General features: G+C 33.8%; 1 protein-coding gene across 1 annotated transcript in view; it reads left to right on the top strand.

Annotated features, from left to right (window-relative positions):
* Positions 1-24647, top strand: part of STS (steroid sulfatase) — a 179939-nt gene that overhangs the window by 76284 nt on the left and 79008 nt on the right. The window lies entirely within an intron of this gene.

Below are 24647 nucleotides of genomic sequence, written 5' to 3'. Positions count from 1 at the left end.
GTTGATTACCTACTTGACTGGAAAGCTGTAAGCTAAAGTGAGAATTATCTGGGACTCCAATTTATTTTATTTTGTTTCTTTAAATTGTTAAGGAGGAGAGAAAGGAATGATCGTATCATTCTCTCTAGTCTACATTTTGAGCTTCTAAATGAAAAATGAACTTAGACTTGGGAAATGCTGAGGACAACCAGAAATGGCTTTTTATACTATGTTTTGTCAAGAATAACAAAGAAAGGGTAGGTCTTAGAGTCAATGGGGACATTATGTTAATATGTGACGTAAAAAAAGCAAAATAAAAAAACAAAAACAAATACTTAACTCAAATTCAACTTCTGTTAGAATGATTTTGACTCAAAAGGATAGAAAAAAAATGTTTAAAAAGTATTAAAAGCTTAAAGTAACAAAGAAGATAGTAAGAGAAGACCAGGGGCTTTAAAATGGACTTGGTCAAAATTGCATTTTGGGAATTCAAAAGAGATTGAATGTTTGATTGCTGAAGGGCTTGAGATCTTCTTTAAGGAATCAAGGGGAGGGGGAGAGATGTCCTTCAAGACTAAAAATGAGCACATATTCTGGAATTCAAAAGACAAAAAAGGTAGATTCTGGATACAATAGGTTTTTGAGCTTAACATGAGTTCCTGGCAAAGTTTTCAAACAGATTGTTCACTAACATTTAGCAGAGGAAGCAGTGGATCACTAGTAGCCAAAATGGATCAACAAATCATCCCAGAATAACCTTATTTATTCAGTTGGTGGTTTTACTAGACTATTGTGTCTAGAATGTGGTCAAGATACCATCTGATTTCAGCACAGATTTTTACATATTCTCTCACAACATCCTCATTGACAAGAATCAGAAATATGGCTTAGATTATAGAGTACAACTGTTCTTGTTGTTCAGTCATTTCAGTTATATCTTACTCTTTGTGATCCCATTTAGGATTTTCTTGAGAAAGATAATGGAGTAGTTTGACATTTCCTTCTCCAGCTTATTTTACAGATGAAGAAACTGAGGCAATCAGTTACATGACTTGGCTGAGTCTCACACAACTAATCAGTGTCTGAGGCCAGATTTGGACTCAAAAAGATGAATCTTCCTAACTCCAGGCCCAGCACTCTATCCACTGTGCCACCTATTTAAAATATCTCAGTGACCAATCTAGTCCAACTCACATGTGAACAAGGGAAGCCCATTCATTTTTTTCCTTACTAATGATTTCTCATTACTATAATGTAGATGATCTTTCAATAACTAATATTAATAGATCAGATATTCAATATAGCTGACCTAGCAATTTAAACTATCTTCTTTTCTCTAGATATATATCCCTTTATCAAGAAGAGTTATTCAAAGAATCACAACATTTCAGACTTATGAGGGACTTCAGAAGCTGTCTAGTCCAACTTTATATTTATATCTTTGCAATTTTCAATTCCCAATCCCAGTTGGATGTGGTTGAATTATTTGACTCAAACCATATTAACTGATAGATTAATATTAAATGGGATCAGATGTTTTCGGTATCATTCTTATTCTGTTCAACAATTTTATTTGATTTAGATGAATATATAAATATAATTTTCGTCAAACTTAGATATGACAGAAAATTAGAATGGATAGATTATACACTAGATGACAGAAATAGAATCTAAAGAGATCTTGGCAGGCTAGCATGTTTATCCAAATATAACAAGATGAAATTTAATACATTAAAACATCTAAGTGCTCATTCAAACAGTTCAACTTTATAAGTATACAATGATAGAAAGATGGTAGTGCTTGTGAAAAAAATGTTGATGTTTTATTTTGACTACCAGCTTAACAAGAGGCATCAATGTAGCAGGGCTGTAAAAGAATCTGATACCTTGCTTTCATTCATTAAAGGTTAATATCCAGATCAGGGGAGATAAGAGACCTACTGTACTTTGCACTCATGAGACCATAAGTGCTTTTTTGTGTTCAGCTCTCTTAAAAAAGAACACTAATAAGTTTTCCCAGGTGTAAAGGAAGAGAGTAAAAAATAAAAGTGGATTTGGAATCATGCCATATGCAAATTGGTTAAAAGAATGAGGGATTTAAGGGAAGAACATAATACTGTCTTTAAATTTGTGAAGGGTTATATGGAAGAAGGATTAGTTAGTCAAATATTAGATATTAGAGCCAAATATGGAACTGAGATCAATGGGTTAAAGTTATAGGTAAGTTGCCTTTGGTTTAATATTGGAAATAACTTCTTACATATTAAAAATGTCCAAAAGTGGAATAGGCTGCTTCAGATAATTAGGGATTTCCTGCTATTAGAGGCCTATAACCATTTACCAGGGGTCTTGTAGGTATAATTCGTGTATCATTAAATAAAGATAAAATTAGGTGACACCTAAGATCTCTTCCAAATACTTTTACAAGTTCATGGATCTATGAAACATTCAGAATTTTTCTGATGCATTGAGCAATTTCCCCATTACTAAACAAATCTGGAAATTAATTGGCTGCAACTCATCTTTGGAATATCTTTCAATTGTTAAATTTTACAAGATGAAATGAGCAAACCAGTTTTGTAGCTTAACTAAAGAATGGATTGTCAAACAGTTATGCTGATAAAGTGGGGACAGTTTCAGGAAGTATGCTTAGTCTATTACTACTCAGTTTGGAACTGGATAAGAAAACCAAATAGGATCCATCATCACCTTAGAATACAATACTTTTTAAACTTTGAATCAACCAATTGCCTCACATGAATAATTTGAATCACTGTTAGAACTCTGAGGCATAGTATAGTGAGATACTGTGGATTAGTAGTTGTGGATACTAGGCAAGTCATTTAACTTTTAGAAATTTTTGTTTCCTTTTTTTTAAGTTGAGAACAAAAATACTTGTATAATATGCTTCACAGAATTGAGGAATCTTGAGGAATAATTTTTTCAAATCTTAAATCACAAATTTTAATAGTATGATGTAATCATTTGTTAAGCATTTTTAATATTTTATTAATATGCTTTGTTTTTACACCACAATCATTTCACCCCCACCTTCCTTGTGTTCAAAGGAGATCTTTTGTTCTCCTTTGTATCCTTCTGTGTTCAAAGGAGAACTAAGTATAGATTTCCATTGTAATTAACCCATATAATAATGTTCTTTCCTATTTTTCTTCCTCCTCTGTTTCCTGGAGCTTTCGTTGCTTTTTCTATTACTTGGTATTCAACTTCCTTTCATTTATGTTTCTCTTGTCTTTGCTTTTTCTGTTTTCTTGGTCCTACTAATTTTGCATCAATTCATAAAATCTTCACATTTTAAAAATTCTTCATATTCATTATTTCTTAGGATATAATAAAATTCCATTACATTCATATACCAAAGTTTTTTTAAGCCAATCCCCAGAGGGGGGCTCTTGAATTTATTTTTACTTCTTTGATAACAACAAGGAAAGCAGGCATGAATATTTTGGAATATATTTATTGTACTTTTTCCCACCTTTTTGACATACTTGGGATATTTGCCTAGTAGTGGAATTGCTAGGTCAAAGCACGTGGACAGTTTAGTCAATCTTTTTCCATAATTCCAAATTGAAATCCAGAACACTTAGACTACTTCAGTGATCAACCAGTTTTTCTCATTGTACCTGTATTGAATCAACAAATCTTTCTTAAAATTCTATGTTTGAGCTACTGTTTGTACATAAAAATGAAGCTATTGTCTCACTGTCAACAGGATTTCTTATTTTAGTTGTTTCTTCCAAATTGGTGATGGATTTGCACTGAACTATCTTCACTTCCTTGAAACAATAGTAGAAGCATACACCATTAATTGTGTGACTGATTGACTAGGGTTTAGGAATAAAGTCTGTCTGTGACCATGAAATATAACAGAGTTAATTGGACTTTACTGGGATGCAAACAAAGACACTGATCATGCTCAAACCAGTTAACAAAATCCAGTTTATTTAAGGGAACAGTTCAATCATGTTTATTTTCAGTAATACAATGATCAAATATAGATTTGGATGCAACCACTCATTACTCAGTGTTTCTAGTAGAAAACTTATAAACCATACACAAAATGTTATTATTTAAAGGATCAGTTTATCATACAAAATCAGGGTAGAGGAAAGGCAGAATAGAACTAATTCACAATTTATATAGCTGTTAAAATGAGAAGTGTAGAAACAAGTTTTCTAGCAAGTCAAATTGTAAATTAAAAACATTGATCATTGAAGGTGAATTCAATTTCTTGTCCCTAAAGAATAGTATAAATTTTAATCTAAATAAAATTCTATAAATAATGGAACCTGATAGTCAGATTTGAAAACAAAAGTCATTTTTCTATAACTACACACACCAGCTTTACCAAAATTGTGTGCATGATGTGATATCTGACATTATGTTAAATACTGAGTTAACAAGGATGCCTTTGTAATAGAAACCAACACGACAATGAGATGTCTTATATGAGGTTCGATCAGCCAATCCATTGATCACCATTTATTAAATATCTACTATATGCCAGGTTCTGTGCTAAGTGCTGGGGATTTTAAAAAAGGAGACAAAAGACAATCCCTGGCCTCAAGGAGCTTACAGTTGAATAGGGGAGACAAAATGCAATATATACATATATACCCATATACATACATAGAAACATGAAGGTAGCTATAGTCAGGATAATTAGGAATTAATTAATGGAGGGAAGGCACTAGAATTAAAAGGCACCAGAGAAGGTTTCCTGTAAAAGATGGAATTTTAGTTGGGATTTAAAGAAAGTCATGGAGGTTAATAGAATAGAAAAGAGAAACCATTGTCAGCATAGGAGACAATCAGAGAAAATAACCTGGAGCTGAGAGATGGAGGGTCTTCTGGGTGTTACAGCCAGAAGGCCAGTGGGGAGAGACCTGAGGTAGGCAGACCCACCAGCCGGCTACCGCAATTATCCAAGCATGAAGTGATGGGGTCCTGAACTATAGTGGTGGCAGTGTCAGAGGAAAGAATGAGACCTATATGAGAGATATTGCAAAGGGTAAGCTGCCAGGCTTTGACAACAAATATGATATAGCGGATGGCAGATAGTGAGGAATCCAGGATGAGTCCTTGGTTGTGAACCTGAGGGACTAGGAAGATGGTATAGTTATAGAGAAGGTGAGGGAGAGGACATTTAGAGAGAGAATTAACAAGTTCCATTTTGGATATAAAAAGTTTAAGATATCTACTGGACATCCAATTCAAAATGGTAATTAAATTCATGGGACCTAATGAGATCACCAAATGAAATAGTAGAGAGAGAGAGAAGAAATAAGGGTCCAGGACATATATTTAGGGACACCTACTTAGAGGACATGATGGGAAAAGATCCAGGAAAGGAAATCAGACAGGTAGGAAGAAAATCAGGAGACAGTTGAGTCCTGAAACTTAGAAGATACAAGAAGGGAATGATGAAAAATCAAAGGCTGCAGAGAGGTCAAAGAGAATGAGGACTGAGAAAAGGTTGTTGGATTTGGCAAGCAAAAGATCACTAATTAGTAACTTTGGATATAGCAGTTTCAGTGGAATGATAAGGTTCAAAGCCTCATCTTGGTTCTCCCACTAACCAACTATATGTCTATGGAAGAAGAAGGAATGGAAAGAACTTGGAGTTGGAGAATCTAGTTTGACCCTTTAAAACTTGTGTAATCTCTGGACCTCTGTCACCTGCAAAGTGAGTAGTTTGATCTCTATTGACTTGCAAGATCTCATCTAGCTCTGATTTATAACCATACAATCTCTAAGGATCTTTCCAATTTAACACAAAATTTTTATTTTTCTGCTTTCATGTGACTTGAAAAGACTAGAGGGTAATTCAACTATATGCATTGCCTTAAGAATCTGTTACGTTTTGTGGCAAAGCTGAAAATGCATCAGAAGAGAAGCAATAACAATCATTAACAGAGTGTGAAATGGATGGCAAACTCTTTGAAAACATTCAGTATTGAATATTTGGTCATTGTATCATAGTGCTAGTCTCAGTATGGTATAGGGCTAGCATTTGTTAATTGAACTGTATGAGGAATGGATATAGCATTTAGTAGATTGGACTAAATATCTAACTTCTCTTCCAGTTTTCAGATAAGGGTAGTTACTTCTAGTTTTTGAAAAAAGCTAAAATGAATAAAATAAATGAAATAAAAGTGGAAATTATTTTTGATTGGATGTGAGAGAGCTTCTTTACAGTTTAATTAAACAAATTTATTAAGCCTATGTGCAAAAATTACTCTTATTTAATGTAACCATGATTTTAAATATTTACTTACATACACACATCTTCTTACCTTGATAATAAATATCAGTTCTAAGGCAGAAGAGTGGTAAGAGTTAGGCAATTGGGGTTAAGTGGGTTGTCCTGGATCACACAGCTAAGAGTCTGAGGCCAGATTTAATTTCAGGACCTCCCATTTCCAGGCCTGGCTCATTATCCACTGAGTCACCTAGTTGCTCTTCCATGATAAAATATTGAAACAGACTATTCAGGAAAGTTTTCCCTACATCTCTTTAAAACATGCACATATAACTAGTGTCCAAATGCTACAAAATAGGAATAATGATAGCACCTACCTTACAGGGTTGCTGTGCAGATAGAACAAAATAATATTTGAAAAAGTGTTTCTATCAGCGGGGTAGCTACGCTGCTCAAAAGAGAGAGCCAGGCTTGAAGAAAGAAGGTCCTAGGTTCAAATCTGACCTTCCTAGTTGTGTGACCCTGGGCAAGTCACTTAACCCCCATTGCTCAGCTTTCAGCTCTCACTGCTCTTTTGCCTTAGACATATTACATAGTACATAGTATTGATTCTAAGACAGAAAATAAGAGGTTTTTTTTTTTAAGTGCTTAGGTCAGTGTCTGGCATAAGGTTAAGCACTTGTTAAATGCTTATTTTTTCCTCTTCCCATGTTACTGGTCATATCTTCTCTGGGGTCACTTGGCTAGAAGGTGGCAGAGAAGGGATTAAAATCCTAGTCTTTTAAGTAAAAAAAAAAATCCAGCAATTTATTCTCTAAACCACACAGTCTCTGTAACTGATGAAAGGCCTCTCTCCACAAAAACCAAAATCAGCTCAATTCCTTTGATTAGTAACTTCAAAGTTGCATTAAATTCTTCACTGGTCCACTGTATTGTGTGTTAAAAACAATCCTAGTCACTGTATCCAACAATGTATCATACACCAGTGGCTGATACTCTAAAGCTATAGCCAAAAAGATTAAAATGTAATTCAGAAACATTTAATTAAACAAATAAGAATACAAAAGAATATAGCAAATGTCAACATGTGATTTTCTAAGTCAATATGTGCCTTGCAGAAATCCTTATTTATTTTAGGCCTATTTCTATTTGAGTTTGATACCACTGATGTAGAGGGCCTCTGAAAATCTATGCCTGAGTAAACTGAAGCTTCACTGAGAACCTGGGACAGCTACCCGATGTGCATGAATAAGCCTTAAAGTGATTAATTGATTTCTATGAAGCTGGCCAGGCAAACTCAAACTAAAAAATAACAGAAATATCATACATGCTATACTAAATTTGAAGAAAAATAATATTCTAAACATAACTTTGGACATATGTAATTCCAAAGGTGAAAGAGAACCTGAGCCATCACAGACTCACAGGATTTTGGAAAGGACCTCTGAGTTTGACTTTAATCCAACCAACCCTCTCATTTTAAATATAAAAGGTTAAGTGAATATAAAAGGTTAAGTCAAATCTCCATTTACCATAGTGCAACTGTCTTTCTGACCCCAGGCAGAGAGCTCAATCTGATGGGGGATAATAGCATCTACCTAGCAGAGAGATCTAAATGAGATAACATATATGTTAAGTGCTTTGCAAACTTTGGAGTGCTACATCAATGTCTACTATTACTACTGTTAATTCTGACTACGTGAAACTTCAACATTACCTAAACAGCTAAAATGAGGCTTTCCTGTTTGCTTAGTTCCTTCTTCAAAGTGCCTGCAATTTAAGCAGTGTACTAGAAGGCAGTATGTCTGAATCTTAGGCAAACCAATTTTCACATCTGTAAAATGAGTGGGCTGATGCCGGTGTCTTTTAATGTCCTTATTAAAGTGTGTGATTTTTATAATTCTAAAACATTAATGGTTTAGGCTCACATACTCAATCCTCAAAAACATGAGAAAATTAGACAGAGATAGTGACACATGTTATCCCAAGTAGATAAAGAAAGGACAATTACTTGATGAAAGATGAAGAAACTGAATTTCGGTTAACAGGGGAATGGAACTTAATTAGAGGGTAAAGTGCTTTGGCTGCTGTAGATTATAGCAACAAATGTAACAACATTGCCAAGCTTTCATATTAACATTCAACACTAAAATAATAAATGGATTAATGCTCTCTAATTGCTTTGAACCCAAGAAAGTGATAGAAAACAGCTATTTCAAAATGCACAGTGAGTTCAAACTGTTCATAGCAGATCAATAAATCCTGAGTAGAGAGAAAAACAAAATCATGGTATTCTGCCATTTGATAAATTTAGTAAACTAGAAGCATTTACTGATATCACTCTTTTATCTAATGGAAATATATGTCTCAAAACATTTACTGAGAAGATAAATATATATAATGGAAATTATAATGTCAATTTAAGTGTTGAAGATCAAGATTAATATTTATTTTTGAGGCTATTCCAAACTTTTATTACATTATACTTTAGTGGCTAATATCTTAAACTCTAAAGCATATGAATATATATATACATGCAAGTATACCATATATAATTGTGTATATATACATAATGTAAATTGCATGTTGATAATATGTATGTATGTATATTCATATGAGTGCAGGCACAAATAATCATCAAGGAAGAGAAGTGCATTATAGTGAATAAAGCCTGCCTTGGAGGCAGGAAGACCTAAGCTCAGATCCTGCATCTGACACATACTGCCTCTGTAACTGGGCAAGTCACTTCACCTCTCATTGCCCTAAGCAGCTTTCTAGAAATGTAAATTGTCTATGCAGTATATTTCTATATCAGGAATTCTATACACCTATTAAATCACCTAACTTTTTCTCTTTAAAAATATTAATAATGTAGTTCTATTCTACGTGATTATAGTCAAAGATATAAACAAATTGAAAATTTAGAGATAGTTATTTTGTCAATTTCAATGATTCTGCCCATTTTAAACAGCTGAAAATGAGTCTCAGTGAATAGTACTATGTTTTTATCATAACAAAATAGTGGTGAGTTGCAGGACTGAGTTCAAGACTTTACAAAAACAACTGTGGTGCGTAGTGGTGGTCACAACAAACTATTAGCCAGTATCCAAAGTTGAATTGAGGAAATTGAATATGAAATTGTCACTCAGGCCAAACACTTTTCTGGGAATGGCCAGTAGCCTTAGAACAAGCACTAACATATCCTTTCTGTCCTTGGGTGGTATACTTTATACTTGTTTACAAATTCCCATTCCAAAAGAAAGTTCTGTCTTGATAGTAGAAAAAATTAACCAAGATGGCTTCCTTCCTCTCCTGTCCTGGAGATCAGTTGAACCAGACAAATGATTGTTTCCTCAGCACTCCCTACAGTCAACTTGCAGATCTTATTTGGACTCCTTCACTTGAAATTGCTCAGACAACTGATTTTCCTGCTTGATTCAGCCCCTTAGGTATCAGGGATCTACAAAACGGAGTCCTAAACTGATCTGGATTTTTGGTTTTCACTTAGAAAATCTCCCATTTCAGAGTGCATCATCTTTGCTATAAATAGAGATTTCCCTTCTCCCTAAAATGTAAGCTCTTTCCAGCAAACCTGGGGAGAGTTATGACAAGAGCCCTAGAGTTCTTGGAGCATGTTGAAACTATTGGTTGTTGTCTCAGGAAGAAGGGAAATTCATATGTTTATTTTCATTTTCAAGCCTCTAATAATCCTGACCTCCCCCTTAATGCTGTTTTAGAATTTCCCCTTGATTAGATAAAAGGGAATTCTTTCTATGATGCCAAATTATTAGAAGCCCCCTAGAACAAAGGACTTTAAGCCAGGTTAAGTCCTTCTCATCTGTACTCCTAAAGAGCTGACATTCATGAGACAGGGAAGGTTTGGGTGGTTTCCTAAATTGCCTTCTGCTTTCAGAGTTTCCTATCATTGTTTTTCTCTAGCTCAAGGATTATTAATCCAAGATTCAGAGATCTTGGATGGATTAAAAAGTTTTTTCATTGACTTCTAAATAATATAAAGAAAATTGCTATTATCTTTCATTATTTAAAAATGTTATTCTGAGAAGAGGTCCATAGGTTTTACCAGAATTCCAAAGGGGGTCTAGATACAGAAAAAAGATTAACACCTATTATACTTGTTCTGGCAGATTGTTTATTAACATCGTTTCTTATGGTGAGCCAATATGTTTCTTATGTTTGGCTTATATAAATGATGTAGGCCTTTGAGGGCCAGTGGACCTGTTCCTTCCACAGTTCCCAATTCTCTTGATTATAGTGACTCATTCCATAATTTTTCTCACCCCAAAGGGGATTTTATTTTCTACTGATCACTATTTTAATTCTATACTCTAGGCTTACTATTCCTATTTTTCTTAAATCTTCACAAACTAACTTGCCTTAAAACCTTCCACAAGGTTCTCTTCTCTGGCCTCCTCTCTTTCTATACCTTTTCACTTGCTTATGCATCAGTTAAGGAAATACGAATTGCAGAGATCAGTAAACAACAGCTTCTGCTTTAGCCTTGATTCCTTACATGTTTTTCTAACAACATTGGTACCTGCTTCCAGTATATACAAGCTAGCAAAAGAAGATGTTTTTTGATGATGTTTGAAAGACTACTTATAATACTGTTTTTTTCCAGAGCTTATCTCCCTCTAACAAGCAAGAAGGAAAAGGAAAAGAGAAAAGAAGAGAGACAGATTTCTAGGTTAGACTTTTTCAGAGGGGAGCAGTTCATCTTATAGCTCAGATATTATCAAGATGGCCTTTCCTTAGTGTCAATGTTTATGTTACTTTTTGTTGAATATCCCTAGGGTAGTCTTGTGTGCTGGGCTATAGTGCCAAGTTGCTCTGTGTCTTGGGCACAGAAATATCAAAAGATTATGGAATCATAAATCAATGTCAGTGGTAAGTTCTTGTGAGACATTTGGCCTTTTCCTTGATGTGCCTGTATCAGAATTTGCAAAACCATCAGATCTATGGGTTTGAAGGGACATCAGAGAGAAGTCAGCTAGTGTAATCTCTCTACCTAAATAAAATTCCCCTCTGTAACAATGACAAGCATTCAATATTGTTTTAAAACTTTTAGAAAATCCTGGATCTCCTGAGACAGAAAGACAGTCTGCCTTTGGACAGATCTAAGTCTTGGAAAAATTTTTTAAAAATATTTCTATTGATAGTGCCACTATTCTGTCATTTGCAAAATTTAAAATATTGGAGTTATCCGAGTTCTCTTTTCCCCACCATCTTCTACCACATCTATAGTGGCTAAGTCTCCTCAGTTAAAAAAACATTATTGATATCTTTTTAATTTTATATCACCATAATTTCCCACAGTACATTTTACTTACCCTTTTCTCTCCCAAAGAAGCATTTCATATAACAATTTTTTTCATCACATATGTAGCTTTCTTTTTTTAAAGTATTTTTCCATGGTTATATGTTTCATGTTCTTTCCCTCCCCTTTTCCCTCCTCCCTCCTGGAGCTGACAAGCAATTCCACTGGGTAGTACATGTATTACCATTTAATACCCATTTCCTATTATTCATTTTTGTAATAGAGTAATCTTTTAAAACCAAAACCCCAAAACAAATACCTGTATAAATAAGTGATCATTTTTTATGCATTTCTACCCCCACAGTTCTTTCTCTCAATATGGATAGCATTCTTTCTAATAAGTCCCTAAGGATTGTCTTGGATCATTGCATTGTTAACATAAATTTTTAATTTTAAAATTTTAATTTAATAATTAATTTAGAATGTTTTCCCATGGTTCCATGGTTCATGTTCTTTCCTTCCCCTCCTCTGATAAACACTTCCACTGGATTTTACATGTATCATTGTTCAAAACCTATTTCCATATTATTGATATTTGCAATAGAGTGATCATTTAAAGCCAACATCCCCAGTCATATCCCCATCAAACCATGTGATCAATCATATAACATAAATTTTTAAAGAAAAAAAGGAAGGGGAAAAAAATCATTAAAATAGTCAGCGTCAAAAAAGTCTGAAAAATATATGGTCTTTTAAATAGTAGTAAAAAGAAACATAATAGTATAGTAATAACAACAATTACATAATAGTAATATACAACATAATGTATAATAGTAACATATAACATAATAGTATAGTAATAATAATAATAACAAAAAGAAAATCAGTAGAATTGAGGTCTTTTGAAATGAATGCATTTTCCTTTCTAAGGAGCACAGCACCTTTATGAAAATTCTCTCAGTAATGAGAATACTCTTTATGACTTGGGTAGGAAGCTGCTTTTATAATCTTCATTTGGGGCGAATGGAGGCTAAGAGATTTCTTTGAAGTAACCTAGTCATAAAATTGTGACTCCCTGTGGGTAATATGGGTAACATATTAATGGAATGTATACAACAGGTTGCTGATTTAACCTCCCCTCAGTTGAAGATGATGCTTCATTTTGAAGTACAAAAATTATAAAAAGCTCTATGTGGACACTTTCTCTACAATTTATATGTCAAGGGAGGCTAGTAAAATGATTTAAATTCTGCTTCTGAAATTTATACTCTGCCTCTGTACACCCTGTCCCTAAAATGAATTATGCTCAAGAAATGTGTTCCTGAGGTGCCATTTGGAGATTCTAAGATATGAATAACAGGAGCATAGATAACATTTCTGCAGTTTAATATTTTCCTAAATGAAATAGAGTTAGCTAAATGTGGAAGCCACACAGAAAAATACCATTTCATATTTTAAAAGTTGGAGAAAGCAGTTTAATGCTTAAGATGTTATATATTCATCCCATCTTCTCTTTCTTATCTTGCCTTTCTAGGATGTTTATAGGTTCTAGCATGGAATAATTCTATAACATATATATATATACATATATATATATATATATATATAATTTTATAACTTTACAATGAGGACATAGATGCCAGTTACCACAGAAGGATGTGCAACTAAGCTATACATTTTGATTAATGAGGATCACTAACATTCCTATCCAAAGAATGTTACCATTGCCAAATGAGTGGCATTTAAAAATACCAAGCTATCCTTATTCCTTAATAGAAGCAGTCCTCTTATCAGTATACTTTTCTGTGTTTTAATTATTCTTCTCATATAACTTGGCTACATAGCTTTCCTGGAGACAATAGCCAGTGTTACAAGGAAGAGCTGGAGCGATGTTTCCTTTATTCTATAGTTTGTTGTACTTTGACCAGCTGATCTTTAGAAGTATGCTTAGGATAATTCAGAGAAATAACAGGATTAGGAGTTGGACTATCAGCCTTTTTTCCACATTGAGGAACACATAGATAACTCTTCCCTGGTCCCAAAAGGGCAAAAAAAAAGTTATATTTCATAAGATTCCTCTAGGATATTGGTAGTAGCTCTGGTGGGAGTTTATGGCAAACACATTGAGAAAAGTGACAAAGATTGGAGTTTGGTGGATGTATCTATATAGATACAATCAAAGATTTATGTGGTACATAATATCAACCTTATCATCATTACTTAAAGTACCTAGAAATTCATTTAAACTAAAAGTCATGTTTGAACATGTGAATTTAGTGAAATTGTATTCAGAATTTTTTTCCTTACCATAAAATGAGGCTAAACAAATAAACAAAAAAAACCTTTGCTAGCATAAAGAAATCAATGAATTTTTTGTGCTATTTCAGATAAACACCCCCTAAACCTTAGGCTTTCTGTAAAGCAGATGGATAGTCATTCTTCTGTATAAACTGATTTTATTAATTCAATACTAACAAAACCTATTATTTATATAACACTGTGAAGCTTTTGCAAAACACTTCACATTTATTATATTACTTGATGTGCCTATAAGGTAGGTGACATGCTAATAATTTTACAGGTAAGGAAACTGAGGCCAAGAAGATTAAAGGAATAGCCTAAGGTTACAAAACTAGTATCTGAGTTGAGATTTTAATTTGGGCTTTCCAAATTCCAAGTCTATCACTATATGATATCATTTAGCAGTCTCTTAACGAATCGGCTCCAGAACTATGTCACTTAATCAAAAGATACTTGTAGGTTTTGTTTTTCTGGGAAAAATAATCAATTTAAATGTGAAAGAAGCTAAAAAAACAGAACAAAGAAAGTATCTGTGTACAAGTATATGAATACTAACAGTAACTGGCAGGTCAACTCATAGAATATTGCCTGTGATTATTCAGTTCCTTAAGAACTACTGCATATTAATTTGAGAAATGTATCAGAAAGCAGAAAAAGCTATATACTATGGTAGAGAGATTGTAGGACTTGGAATTAGGAAGGCAGATTCAATTCACTCTTCTGACACACTAGCAAATCATTTAATCTCTCTGAAGCTCCAGAAGCCCTTATAATGGTAAATTAGGAACAAGTTGTGATATGTATCAGTGAAAAGAGTTCTCACCTCAATGAAATCACAGGTCTTACACATAATAGAATACATATTAGGTAGTATACAAAATATGTAAGCTAAATAGATGCCAGTAACTTCATATTGGATTTAATATCACTGTCACTTATTCTCCATTTATATGCCCTTTACTACAGGCACTGTGATATCAATCTAGATTCTAAAAGTGTTATGAAATTCTATTGTTATTTGCTCTGATTTGCTAGGGTAGCAGCCTTACTTTGTTCAGTCCTGAGTAAGCTCAAAACCCTGTTTACAGCGGATAACATTATGAAATTGGAATTATGGAAAGTGTGAGTGAAGAAAAGAAAAAAATAACATTTGTGAGGAAAAAATAAGTCCTTAATTGAGAGTCATGGTAGTAACTCTACTCTTTTTTGTACTATGTCCTCAAATTTTATAGCAGGTAAATATTACTTTCCGCAGTGATGGCTTACATAATCATAATTCTTCCAAATCTATGACAGTTGAAAAATGTATCCTTAAAAGATGTGACCTTTTATCCTGTTCTACTACCATGACAATTTTTCACAGTCAAAATGCTGTAACACTCCTACAAAGCTTGCTCTTTAACTTTTACAGCAGTGCCACACTTCAAATCCTTATGATGCTTGTCTGAGGTTTGGCACACCCATTGTTTAATAAATCCTATTATTTTGATCAGAGTGGTTCTGAGACAAATTAATTTGTTCTACAGGACAATTGTATTTGTTGAGATACAGATAAAACTGAGAAAGTTTAATGATATTTTTAATGTAAATTTAAAAAATACCAGAAGCTAATAAAACAAATAAATTCCTTGTTATAATAAACAAATCTATTTAGTAAATTTCTGGCATATTGCAGCACAGCTAGCAGTCACCCTAAATAATTCTCAAGTTTGAAAACTCGAGTGGATCTACAATCTCTTAGCATTGTAAAGTCATTGATTACATATATCATCTTACTTGATGAAGATCACAGCCCATTCCTGTCTACCTGTCTTTTGGCTTGTGGATATCATGCTACGGATTTGCAACAGAAGACCCACCCAAACTTCTGGAGTCATTCTTTGTGTTTTTGTTTTTTTTATATTATGTAGATAACAGTGGCCTGTGTAAGCTGTCTATCAATTCCACTTTTCTCTTGTTATGTGATTAGTTCATTTCTCTGGTAATATGCTTTACTTAGCATAACCAGTGAATATCCTCATTGTAAAATAAAATAGAAGACCAAGGAAGTTATGGCTAAATGAAAAGGAGGCTTCCTAGATTATCCTTGAAGAAGCAGAAAAAGAATTGTCTAAATTGGTTTTGTCATATGTCCAAAGGCATCAAGAGACATTTTCGTCGTACTCTAATTGGAGGAAACAACACATAAAAGGAATATCAGCTGGAAGGCAACTAGAAGGACCCAGAAGTTCTAAGTGTGTTGTGGGTTGGGTGGAAAGGCTCCTAGGTCCTTACATTGTATCAATATAGCTTAGAAAATAATGCCAGGGCCTGAAGGTCATGAGAGACAGACTTTATCAGAGTTACATGGCTGATGGTAATATACTTGATCCTCTCTCTCATCAGAATTCCATCTCGTCTAAATTATGTGAATAGTCAAGCAGTCTGTATGGGTTCTGAGCCATTCATTTTTGGGAGAGAAGTCAAAGAAAAGATAATAGGGGAGAGAATCTCTGGTGGTGGCAGGTCTTCCTGATGGGTTTTGGGAGTCTCAGGGCATGGGAAAAGGATAACAACATCACTGATGATGATGGCTTGAAAGGACCATCTGATGATTATCATAGCTTCTGTGCCAACTTTTATTACAGAAGAGAAAGTTAAAAAAAAAAAGAATTTATCAAGAACTCTACAAGATCCTTTAAATCAAATCAACATTTACTTTGATATTTATTGATTTCAGTGTGAGGTTGGTTACAAGGAAGAATGGTGAAATAGGGTACAAGAATAATGACTAAAATACAAAGACACCAAAAAGCTTGCAGATCATACATCAAGACATGGCAACAAAGGCAAAACAGTTTTGAACATAAATTAATTTGCAAAAATGATATAGAACAGAGTGATGGATGATAATGAGCAATTATTTCTTTCTTAAAATAGTGAGAGTGGTGGGGCATTGTTTATAGAAAAATTCGAGAGAAACCCAATAAGTTCAGATCATCCAGAGAGCACTTTAGGAAGAAACAAGAATAACAAATGAAAGCCATGGTAACTATAAAAAAACAATCTGCTCCACTAGGAGCCACCATATTGAGATTGTATCCTCAGTGTACTAGATGAACTGTATGAGAAAACAGAAATATCACTGAAGAAGACAAAATAGGAAGATCAGCTGGGTTAGACAAAGTTTATTTAAGACATGTCAAAAATGACAGTTTTAAGAATACAAAGGTATCAGTTTTTGAGATCTTTGAACTTATTTTACTCTAAAGAACAAAATAAGAAATGCTTGGAAAAGATCAGATAAATTTTTACTACTGAAAAATGAATGATATAAATATTAAGCATTATGAACTCATATCTATTTTCCCATCTCTATGCTCTTTGTAGAAAAATAACTTATTTGAGAGATTATTTAGGGCAGTGTTAATTAAAGTATTAAGAAGGAAATAGACTTCTGACTTTGCCCAATGATTTTCTAAAGCCACATAATTAATTAAAAGGTATGGATATTTCAAGATCTTGTTGTGTTCAATATTTACCACAAAACATTTTTTGATTTGATAGAGAAAAAATATTAATTTAAGGCTTTCCTTAACCAAGGTGTCATTTACATATATTAAAAATATACACTATTCCTTGAAAGATAGATCAAGCAACACTTTTGTTAAATATTCAGTATCAAATGAGGCTTAAGAGAAATAGATGTATACTTGTCAAGATTGTTTTACCATTGTGATGTAGGATGTTCATTGCAAAATGTAAATGGAAGAGGAGTTCTGTGGGGAGGTGTGGGGTAATAACCCAGGATGCCCTAAGGAGTGAATAGAAGCACACAATAAGGAACATTGATAAGGCCAATGTGAAAAACTGAAATTATTACTATAATTGACATGAATTGGGGATTTCTGACCATAATATCACTGTATTTAATTTTTCATTTATTTTACTGAAATGCAAACTTATGTGGAAATTGGAGTATTTTTAAAAATCTGATTTAGAGTTTGGGACTTTTGTTATTGTTGTTATTACTTATTTAGCATTTTTCTTTCTCCCAGTATTAAAGCAGAACATGGGTGTCATAAAAAAATCCTTTTGCTGATTGACAAGAAATGTGCCTTGTCTAGATGTAATTTTATTTGTATTATGAAATATAATATCTACTGAAGCTAAGTTTAATTATAAAAGTAAATTTTCAAATATTTTAAAGGAAACTATTTAGACATATATACTTCTACCACATATACATATATGTGTGTGCATGTACATATACACATTATATGTGTTGTATGCATACGCATGTATATATATATATACACAAATATATGTGTGTGTGTTTGAAGAAACGTACTCTCCAATGTTAGTGAGGCAGATAAGCATTTTATCTAATTTATAATCTTAGAGATTTTCTTGGGGGACTCAGAAATTAAATCCTTTGGCATGATCATACAACTAATATGTGTCAGAGAGAGGACTTGAACACAAGTCTTCCTTACTTCAAGGTTGGCCTTGTATTAACTATAACTTACTACCTTTCTCTATGCCCTTGAATACATTTCAAATTGGATACTGAAATACAGTATCACAGTATCCTCCAGAAGAAATTTGTTCAAAATGAATCATCTAAAAGTTTCTCTCTCTCTCTCTCTCTCTCTCTCTCTCTCTCTCTCTCTCTCTCTCTCTCTCTCTCTCTCTCTCTCTCTCTCTCGATGGTAACTATTACCACATAAGTGCCAGCACTATAATGGTTTATTTCATATTCTAATTAGTGCTAGTTCACCAATGAAATGAATAAGATCTCATTATTTGAAGCATTTTGTTCACTGAATCAGGTTGGTATACTTGTTGAATGGAAAGGGTCAAAATTAGGAGGTAGAAGATTATTTTCAAACCTTAAAAAAGGAATCATTCATGATGAAAATACACGTGCGTGATCAATTTTCTTTGCTGCATAGGTTCATATTTATAGTCACATGATGCAAATCTTTATATACTGCGGATTGGAAAGATTGTTTGAATTTGGCAAAGCTAAGACCTGCCTTAAATACACACACACGCACACACACACACACACACACACACGCAGAATGGAGGCTTGCAGATAATACCCCAAATGTCTGTCTTTTCATAGTATGTATGAGGGTAGCAAGAAATTTTCAAAAGAGCTGTTTCCTGAGGAGCTCCAGATAATAAAAAGGGAGTTTAACTGTTATTGTGAAATCTACCTCCCACCAACTAGCTAATATGTCATTCTATTTTCAAGGTCAGATAGAAGTAGTGAAAGCCAACTTTCCTTGATGAGGTTGGACATGAGATATAGCCTCTCCTGAGATTTCAAAAGATATTACTAAATGAATATCTTCTCCACCTGAGAACAAGCTGTCAGTCACACAATAGAATGAGTTGTAAAGTAGAAAATGATATATGTCCCATCGAATCCATATCTCTTTGGACAATCAATTACGTATCTATTCCTGAACGGTAACTTTTTCTGACATGGCATTTTTTTCAGGATTTATTTTTCTAAGCTTGCTGTATCTGTTTCCTATATACATAAATAACTACTCTCCTTTGAGACTCAGAGGGCTTAGGTTCATATATGTGATAAGTGGAGCTTTTTGAATGAGAAACTCACTTTTACTACAAAGATTGCAGAATAGTATTTGACAAGTATTTGTAGTAAGCAATTTTCTGCTCTTAAGCATTTCCTTGAAATCTGAACTGACAACAAGGCAGAATTATTAAGGTTCTTTGGCCATGGCTTTGATGCTGTCATAGCACTTGATATTCTTATCCCTAGCTCAATTCTTCTTAGTTGATTTTGATGATGGTGGCTTTTCTCTGCTTTCTGTGCCATCTTTACCTGCTTTTTGCTGTTATTGTAGTTTTCTTACTCTTAGGTTTCATTTTTAAATGGGGGTCCAACATACTATATTCTTTTGTTGCTTTTGCTTATATTATTATCCTCTTCCTCCTCTTTATTTCAAAACTGTTGGATATAACATATTGCAGACAAAAATGATTACAGCAAAATGTATTATGTAGCTGTTCTTTATTTTTTTCAGTTGAGATCTTTTATTTAATTAATTAATTTAGAAGATTTTTCCATGGTTATGTGATTAATGTTCTTTCTCTCCCCTCAGACCCATCTCCTCCCCCATATATAGCTTTTCTTTAGAGGCTTCACTGATAGGACACAGAGTCAGAAAGACAGGTTTGAATCCACTTTAATATTGGGGCAAATCACATAATTTCTTCAAGCCTCAGTTTATTCATTCAGAAAATGACTCACTTTTCAGACCTGTTTTTATTTTGAAAATAAAATATAATGTACTAAATTTTTCTGGAAATATATCTTTTTAATAAACATCAATTGCTCAGTAGAACAAACTCTGAAATTATTGGTTAACTATTATATCAGAGTTTGAGGAACCAATTTAATCCTTATAACACAATCTTATATAATAAGCCATTTTACATATTTTTATACTTAGTAATTATCTCTGTTATGCAGTTAGTTGTCTTTAGATGTAGCCACCTATTGAGTCCAAGAGAAAGAGAGGTAGGGGGGACTTAATGGCTCAACTCCAGTGATCTTGGGCCATTTCATGGACAACAAATATTAGGGAACATATTGGAAATGAAGTGTCAGCAGCATGAATAGGTGTTTCTTCCTGAATGACCAGAAGATATATGAGTTTTTGGCACCTTTATAGATGAGTCAATAATTTCTACAAATAACTAAAATAAGAAGCATTATAGACTGTGGCCAGAGAGCCAGCTTTGGAATCATAAAGAAATAGGTTTGGGTCTTGCTTTTGCTTCACCAAATATAAAGTGTAGATAAAATATTTATATTTCTGACATCATAGTATTGTTATGAGGATCTGTAAAAATATAATGGAGGTACAATGATTTTTATAGTTTAAAGATTGGTTTTAAATGTTAGTTTTTATCAATATAAGCTGTCATAGGTTTCTGAAATATCAAAGCTGGAGAAGTGCCATGGAAAGGCACATGGTGATGGAGGATGGTTTAAGCAGATTTCAATACTTTACAAACAGAGGATTATGTAGGAGAAGTCTTATAGTAGATAAAATTTAGGACTGAAAAAGATAAGCCAGTGACATAGCAAGACGGACGTGACCAATGGATAGCTTGTGCATTGTGAAGGGTATTAGTGAAGGGAATATCCCTATTGGTGAGATCACTGATCTTTGGAATAGTGGAGTGTTTTAGTAAGACTCACTTGGCACCCACATAATACATATTCCATAGATATAACTTTTTAATTAAAAAGGCTATTATGCCTTAAAAATATCTGGGGATTCCGTGTCTTGGTACCTAATAGGAAGAGGTATAGATCAGGAGTGGGGCTAAATGAGGTTAATAATAGTTTAAATGATAACCCCTAGAAGAGCAACTGTGAGCCAACTTTTATAAACGTCACTATACACAATGAGTCCTGAAACCCTTAACTCAGAGACCGAACAAACAAACAAACTTCTTTACTGCACAGACTCATCCAAGTTATGCCTGGGAAGGAATAGAATGGAGATGGATTGGGTCAGGTCCTGTTTTCACTCTTTGGACCAGAGACTCCCATATACATTCCCTGAAACCTGTGAACACCTGAACTGTGAAGTAGACATATAAATTAAGTCTCTCTTCACATCCAGGAAGACTGCCATTATGCTGTCAAGTTATTCTCTCCTTCATCTAAATATAAGATGATCTAGAAAGCAAAAAAGAAGGAAAAGAATTGCAGGTACTCTTTCATGTTAAAAGGTGAAAATTGAGCCTATTATGCATTGCTAAGGTGCAATACTAGGTGCAGTTCCCAAATGCCAATTAGGTATAAAAGAATATATCTAATTTATTTGGTACCTTTGAAGAGACTAGGAGACATATACAAGTGCTCAAAACTTTTCTTATTATGATCTCTGTAGTTTAAACTCTGTGATCTAGCCTATTGCTAAATCCTCTAAATCTATCTTCCTGTTTCTGTCTGTTCATTCATCCAAGCTACTCCATTCATTGTTGCTAGGTTTAATCTTTTTAATGTACAACTCTTGATCTGTTATTCCTCTCCTCAAAAACCTTTAACAACTCCCGCTGAATAAAGTCTCATCCCCTTGGCCTAAAATGAGACTCTTTTGCAATTTGACTGCAATTGATTTTTCTAGCTTTGTCCTATATTTCCATTTTTCATTTATTTTATGCTGTAGTCAAACTGGAAACCAGTTTTCAATTCTTATCCTTATTTACTCTGTGCCTTTCATTGAGCAGTTCCCTATGTTTAGATATCGCCCCTTCAGCTTTGCCCTATCCCATCAACTCCTTCTGAAGTCCTTCCATTGTTCATTTGCCATGAAGGCTACTATGACTTCAATCCACAGCCAGTAGTATTCTTATTCCTTATATCTGTCACAGAACCATTATAATTTGTATTATAATTGAATAAGATAATATAAAATTTGGCACATGAATGAATGGTTGAATGAATATATAAATTAATGAATGAAAAAAAGCAATTGTTTAAGCAACTACTTTTTTCCAGACATGGCTAGGCTCTAGCAACACAAAAACAAATGAATCTGTCCCTTTCTTAAAAGAGGTTTCATCCTTAAAGGGGAAGAAAACATATATAGGGAGGTGGTGGCTAGAGAACAATTGTTTTTCTGGAATCACAGAAATGGTGAGTAAAGCCAAAGGACAATCCATCATCTTGCTCTTTCCAGAAGTAAATTAATAATGATGTAATTATTCATTCCTAGAGTAAATTGGTTAGAGGGACTGTTGTACATGGAGGCCTTGAGAAAGATGGCCTAATGTCCCCAAATACCTGAATTGAATACATGACAAAGATTATCTGGAGCCAGCTAGATATCCTTTTAGATCAGTTAGCATTCACTACCCCAGGTCACAATTTCAAGCTGAATAGATTACTGTATCTAGGGCTAGAGCCATGCCCCTAGTCTAGATGATGTTGGAGGGTTAATTCTTTTTCTCCCTTTGGTGTCCAAGATGCTTCCCCTTTCTTCATCAAGTAGATCACATACATTTTGGAAAATTCAAGTCTCATGAAAACAAGGTTTCTGTAGTTCTTGAGCATTGTATCCTTGAAAAGTATCTTGAAAAGGCACAAGTGGCCCTCATTCTTGCTAGATAAAGTCCATAGTCTCGAGTGTCACAGATTCCTGGAGAACCCTCAGTATCAAAGTTTGGGGGCATTTCCACTTTAATGCTTCAATTTCTTAGAGAAAAATAGACCCTTCTCCTTCTTACAACCATTTTTTTTTCAGATCAGAAAAATTAAGTGTATAAGGACAGGATGACATAGTTATAATTCAAAAGTAATTTGTGTAGCAAAAAATAGAATGGAGTTTCAGAAGATTTCAAGCTCAATATAAATCAGCATTATGATGGGACACAAAGGAAGGAAGGAAGAAACAAAGAAAGAAAAGAAAAAAAACTATGACCTAATGAAACTATGGACTGATTTAAGAAAAGACTATTTTGCAGAATGACATTTTAGGTATTTTGCTTCGTTTTGACCTCATGTAGAGTATTGTGTCTAGTTCCAGGAACCATCCTTTGGAAGGAACATTTATATGAAGGTTCTCCATTAGACATCAAACAAAGTAGTAAATGGATTAGAACCCTACCTTATGAAGATCACTTTAGAGAATGAGGATGTTTAGATTGGAAAAGAAACAATTTAACAGGATGATAGCTTTCAGATATTTTGAAGAGCTGCCAGATTCTATTATACAGTTTTAATTTTCTATCTTATCTCGATAATAACAATAATAGTAAGAAAAACTCACCTTTGACATTTTATAGGCTATAAAGCATTCTCTTCAAATTGACATTGTGAGGTAGTTTAATGCCTCTTTCCATTTGACACATGAGAAAACTAAGGCCCAGAGCAGTTAAGGAACTTGTTTGTGACTCTGCAACTATTAAGCGTTGGACCCAGAGTTTAAATTGACTATAAATTCCTTATAGACAAGCGATTGACTTTTATCACATATTTATAAACTCTCCAGCATCTAAGCAGTGCCATTCATGATATAGGATGTTGATAAATTCTTATTTAATGGAGCTGAATTGAATTTTGTGTACCTAAAGAAAGACTCAAACTTTGGCAATTAATATGTTTTCTAAAATTTTGCATATTTTAACAATATAAAATTAGGCATAAGTTAGATATTATTTAAGTGTGTGTGTGTGTGTGGGGGGAATCTTCACACTTAAAACATTTCCTTATGCCTGATTTCAGTCAATATTAAATTCAACAAAAATCTAGGAAAGTCCAAGTTTTGGGAGTTTGTTCTAGTGGAAGTTGAGAGGAAATGGATAGGAAGTGTAGTCTAACTATATTAAAAATTTTTTTTAATAAAACCCTTACTTTCCATCTTGAATGGAATACTGTATATTGGCTCCAAAGCAGAAGAGTGATAAGGGTAGGCAATGGGGGTCAAGTGACTTGCCCAGGGTCACACAGCTGGGAAGTATCTGAGACCAGATTTGAACCTAGGACCTCCTGTCTCTAGCCCTGGCTCTCAATCCACTGAGCCACCCAGCTGCCCATGTCTAACTACATTTTAAGAAAGTAAAGTTTAAATATATCAAATTAAAAGCTTAATGCAGTGGTATCTTTTCATTACTCACCCCTGTCCCCAAGTCCCCTCCAACTAAGGAAATGCCAATTTTAGGATGTATTATTTTTTGCTTGATACTGTGTAGCTAGAAGAATATAATACTGGAAACCTAGAAGTTTTCATTATATTTCTGCCTGGCCTAGAATTTTTGGGGTAGTCACAACCATTTGATACTTTAGTTTGCTCCTTCTTGAATAAAATTGTTGTATTTTAGCTAGATTATATT

This window comes from Gracilinanus agilis, chromosome 3 (assembly GCF_016433145.1).
Source record: "Gracilinanus agilis isolate LMUSP501 chromosome 3, AgileGrace, whole genome shotgun sequence".
Classification (NCBI taxonomy): Eukaryota; Metazoa; Chordata; class Mammalia; order Didelphimorphia; family Didelphidae; genus Gracilinanus; species Gracilinanus agilis.
This window is presented reverse-complemented; position numbering and strand designations above follow the sequence as displayed.